This window comes from Odocoileus virginianus, chromosome 18 (assembly GCF_023699985.2).
Source record: "Odocoileus virginianus isolate 20LAN1187 ecotype Illinois chromosome 18, Ovbor_1.2, whole genome shotgun sequence".
NCBI lineage: Eukaryota > Metazoa > Chordata > Mammalia > Artiodactyla > Cervidae > Odocoileus > Odocoileus virginianus.
Window position 1 is genome coordinate 21796864 of NC_069691.1, and position 6000 is coordinate 21802863.

The following is a 6000-nucleotide window of genomic DNA, read 5'->3' on the forward strand; positions in this document are numbered from 1 at the left end:
CACAGGGATCTACTTAATGGTCTGTAGTGACCTAAATGGGAAGGAAATCCAAAAAAGAGGGGATATATATATATATATATATATGTATGTATGTATCACATAGCTGATTCACTTTGCTGTACAGTGGAAACTAACACAATCTTGTAAAGCAACTACAATAAAAATTTTTTTTAAAAAAGGAGGGAGAGATTAAGTGAGTCAGATTCTGTTGATAGAACTGAGAACTACCTGAAATTATTTCTAACTGTAAAAGAAAAAGATTATTTTTCATTTGGAATGCATCAGTAAAAATATCAAAGGATAGTTTTGCCCAAAATCTCATAGCTAATCAACGACTGAATTAGTAATTTCAAAAAAATGCTGGATGAAATATAGAAAATGCTTTCTCTGAGAGGGAGCTTCTGAGAATAGAATTCAAACTAACAAGGATGTTAGAGGAAAAAGGAAGAGAAAATCTAGGCAAAAGTAGAAGAGAACAGAGGAAGCAGAAGTCAGAAAATACAAGGCAATATTTTTTAACACTGCAAAAGCAACAGAAGAGGGAGGCTCAGCGCTAAGACAGTTTTATTATAACATTCATTCAAAAGCATAAATAAGCAAGAATATATGAGAAAACCCTGAAAAGGAAGAAAATGAGAGTTGAGCCTTAACAGTTATTAAAACATTATGAAACCTGTATAGTAAGGTGGTATTGAAACATGAATAAATAGATCAGTAAAACAGAATTAAAAATCCAAAAATAAACCTAAATGCATCTGGAAGCTTAATATGGAATAAAGGTGGCATCTCAAATCTTGGAGAAAAAGATCTTCAGGACTTCCCTGGTGGTCCAGTGGTTAAGAATTTGCTTTCCAATGCAGGGAGTAAGGATTTGATCCCTGGTCAGGGAACTAAGATCCCAGATGCCTCATGGCCAGAAAAAAAACCTAAAGCATAAAAGCAACATTGTAACAAATTCAATGAAGACTATGGTACATACCAAAAAATCTTTTAAAAAAAGACAAAGATCTTCTTCATAAATAGTGTGAGGGTGACTAGATAGCCAGTGGGAAAAATACAAACCTATCTCTTTCTTCATCAAGATAAATTCCAAACAGATCAAAGATTTACAATTTTTTAAACAAATAAAAATATATTAATACTAGTAGAAAGTATGAGTGAATTTCTGTATAATCAAGGAGTTGGGGACATTTTTTTTTCATTTATTTTTACTTGAAGGATAATTGCTTTACAGTATTGTGTTGGTTTCTGCCAGACATCAACATGCATCAGCCATCGGTTTACCCATGTCACCTCCCACTTGAGAAGCCCTCCCACCTCCCTCCCCATCCCACTTCTCTAGGTTGTTACTGAGCCCTGGTTTGAGTTCCCTGAGTCATACAGAAAATTCCCATTGGCTATCTATTTTAAAGTATGTTTCCATGTTACTCTCACTGACCATATCTGGAGGCAATAAAGAAAATGACTGAAATTTGGTCTGTACAAAACAACAGTGTAGCAAAATACATCATAAGCAAGATAAAAAAGACAAGTTGAAAACCAGGAAAAATATTTTCAACTTATAGACAAAGGAATAATGTCCAGTGGTGTGTTCTGGAGGGGAGGGCTAGAAGGAGCCCTGACTCGTGGCATTTGCCCATGGCATAAATACTTCCACCATAGCATATTTTTAAGTTGCCAAGATGACATCAGCTGTACCAACATGATGTCAACTGACTAACCAAATTCCTGAAAATTAAACCATCTGCACTTATAAGGCAACATCCATCAGCTCCTGCATGCCATTGTAAATATCCCTACTACAGAAAGGATTTCAACAAATAGAGAAAAGAAAAACCACTCTATGGAAAATAGGCAAGTGATATAAACACACAGTACACACACACACAAACACAAAGAAATGAAAATAAAAGTTCTATTTAACAGCCCTTAAATGAGCCATACGAAAAGATGTTTAATCATACATATGATAAAGGAAATGCAAATTAAAACTATAGTGGAATACTATTTCTCATCTATCAAATCAGCAAAAATCTAAGTTTGGCAATGTAATGTGTTGACAAGGTAGTGAGGAAACAGGCATTCATATTTTGCTAGTGGGAATGCAAAAATGGTACAATCCATGGACAGAGAAATTTGGCAGTCTTTAGCAAAATTTCATATATGTGCACTTGTCAATCCAAAAATTCAACATCTAGAAATCTAACCTAAAGATACACTGGCATGGGACTTCCCTGGTAACCCAGTGATAAAGAATCTGCCTTGCAGTGCAGGGGACTTGGTTTTGATTCCTGGTCAGGGAACTAAGATCCCACATGCCGTGGAGCAACTAAGCCTGAGCACCTCAACAGGCATAGCCTGTATGCCGAAACTAGAGTCCATACACTGCATCGAAAGATCCCGAGTGACACAATGAAGATTACATCCCACGACTAAGGCCAGACGAAACCAAATAAATAAAAGAAAAGCTCTGGTTCTCGGAGCCTATTTAGAATCTCATAAATATATATATATTTTTTAAGATACATTGACTTTAATACAAAAAGATGTATACATAGAGTTGTTCAGTGAACACTATTTGTATTAGCAAAAGAGTGGAAACAATCCCAGTGTCCATCAGAATGGTCAGATAGACAAGGATCTGCTCACATATTGGAATACTGCTGCTGCTGCTGCTAAGTCGCTTCAGTCGTGTCCGACTCTGTGCGACCCCGTAGATGGCAGCCCACCAGGCTCCCCTGTCCCTGGGATTCTCCAGGCAAGAACACTGGAGTGGGTTGCCGTTTCCTTCTCCAATGCATGAAAGTGAAAAGTGAAAGTGAAGTCGCTCAGTTGTGTCTGACTCTTAGACTCCCATGGACTGGAACACTACACAGCTGTAAAAACATATGAGAAATATTCCACAGAGCTATGGCATGATTGCTAGTGAAAAATGAACAAGGAGGCAAAGCAGAACCATTTAACAGGGTGGGGGCGGGAGTGGAAGGGATATGAATGTATCTTTATGTTTTAGAAAAATAGGATAAAATAAAAATAAAATTTAAAAAAAGTTAAAATTTTTGTGTTATTTAAACAAACGAAGACTGATTACCTCCAGGGAAAGGAAGGAATGGAACAGAAGGACAGGGAAGCATGTCAAATCTCTCTTTGTACTTTGATTTATACAAATGACTTTGCTAAGCATGTAACAAGGTCTAATTTTTTTTAATGTTTCCAAAAACAAGTCTTAAAAGTCAAAAGCAAAATGAAACAAATGAACTTGGTTGTGTAATGATCTGGTTCTGTCTACTTTTATAAATTGCTGCTGCTCTTTGAATAGCTTGTAAAAATCGGAGTTGTTTCCTTTGCTACTGAGGTAACGCATGTTCTGAAGTTTTGCTTTGGAATTTTCCATACCATCTCACATATCTCGCTTTGGCATTCCTGCCAGGCAACAAATACCGTAACCATGGCTGTGGAACATACTTCCTCACCAATTTTGTTCTAGCCTGAGGCATCGTTTGTAATTTGAGACAAAACTATCAGAGCACTGAGGAGACACTGTTATTCTCCTAACAATGCCTCATCAGTTGTGTCCATCCAGGACATTTTTGTCCCAGGACCCAGGGGTAGGACAGTCATATACCCATCAGGGTAATCCTCCTCTCCAAAATTCAAGAGTTTTCTGGGTCACAGGATTTGGTATTGCACTAAAGCTAAATTTGATTCTCACAAACTGACCTTGAGAAAAATAATTAACATCTCTACTTCAGTCACCTCATTTATGAAATAGGGGGAGGGTGATAGCATGGGGTGGCTGTGAAATTTAAATAGGATCCCGTGTGTAAAATGCCAGGCATATGCTGCGTGCTGCTTCTCTTCCCCTTGCTCTGCTTCCCCCCTCTTTTCTTTCCAACCTTCTTTTCATTAAGTCTTCCCTCTACCCACTTTCTTCATTGAATAAAATGAGTTAGACCAGGGAACTTTTAAGGGTCTTCTCAAACCTTGAGGTCCTTAGAAATACTGATAAAGTGCAGTGCATTCAAATGGAGGCTTGGCCACTAGAATCTGAAATTCAAAGATAAATATAGTAGAAATGTGGGTGTAGAGGTCAATGATGATTTTAAGTGAAGAGGCATTAGGGGTTAAAAGCACAGAGGAATGGGTTTCTTGGTTAGTCTTAATAATATTATAAATTCTGCCAATTTGTCCAAGGGAGGAGAAATAGGGAAGTGAGAGAAGGACAGAATGAAAGAAAACTTGGAAAGAAAGGAAGAGATTAAAATTTAAAAGTTAGATAACAAGTGTGAGTGAAAATATGGAAAACTTAGAGTTTTCATTCACTGTTAGTAGAAATGTAAAATGATACATTCACTTTGGAATTATGACTGACAGTTTCTCAAACAAATGTAGTTATCATATAACCCAATTTCACTCCTAGGTATACACTCAAGAAAATGGAAAACATAGGTCCACACAAAAACTTGTACATGAATGTTCATAGCAGCATTGTTCATAATAGCGAAAAGGTGGAAACAACTCATATGTCTGTCAATAGAGGAATGGATAAATGAAATTAATATATTCATATAAGGAAACTTTATTTGGGCACAAAAAGGAGTAAAGTACCAATACATGCTATAACATAGATGAAACTTGAAAACATTATGCTAAATGAAAGAAGTCACATATTATTGTAATTCTATTCATATGTAAGTCTAGAATAGGGAAATCTATAGAAACAAACAGTAGATTAATGGTTGTTTGGGGCTGGGGAATATGGAGAACAAGGAGGATAGGGTGGTAATGACTAAAAGGTACAGAGTTTCTTTTTGAGGTATGAAAATATTATAGAGTGGACTGTAGTGATGACTGCACACATTTGTGACTCTCCTAAAAACCACTGAATTGTATACTTTAAATGAGTGAATTATATGATGTGTGAAATATATCTCAATAAAGTCATTTTAAAAATCAATCAATACAATTCACCATATTAACAGATTAGTAAGAAAAAAACTTATGACTATCTTAATAGATGTAAAAAATCATTTTATAAAATTCAACACCGATTTATGATTAAAAGCTTAGAAAACTAAGAATAGATGGAAACCACTGCAATTTGATAAAATGCATCTGTAAAAAACCTAAGTTAACATCATAGTTAATAGTGAATATATTGCGCCAAATATGGGGGACAGACAGATATCAATTCTCACAGTATCTCTTTAACAGTGTGCTGAAGGGCCTAGACTGTGCAGTAAAGCAAGGAAGATTGGGGAAAAAACTGTTTTATTCATAAGTGAGCATGTATGTAGAAAGTCCTAAAGAATCTATTAAAAAGCAACTACAACTAACGAGTTCTAGATTCAAAGTCAGAAAGTAAATGGGTATCTCTTTGCACTGGAAACAGACAATTGCAAAACAAAGTTTTAAAGATGCCGTTTGTAATAATGCAAAAAATATTTGGGAGTATCTAACAAATTGAATACAAGAACTTAATATTTTTTTAAGAACTCAGTATTGAAAGCTAGTCATTTCAGAGAGAAATAATAGAAGATCTAAATAAATGGAAAGAAATACTATGTTTATACATCAAAACCATCAGTTTTGTTACAATCTCAGTTCTCTCCCAAATCGTCTATAAATACAACATAGTCTTAATCACAATCTCAGCAGTATTTTTTTAATAAAAATTGACAAGCTGATTTTAAAATTTCTAGAAATAAAAGGAACCTAGATTAGCCAAAACAATTTTGAGAAAGAACAAAAATGGAGACCTTTACTTGATTTCAAGACTTACTATAAGACTGCAGTATTTAAGACAGTGTGGTGTTGATGTAAAAACAGGTATATGGATCAGTGGAACAGAATAGAGTCCAGAAATAGAATCATACATAGGGTCAATTAATTTTTGACAAAAGAGAAAAAGATAGTCTTTTTAACAATGTTATTGGAATAATAGGATATCCATGTGGAAAAACATAACCTCTTACCTCTTGCCATATGCCATAATTAACT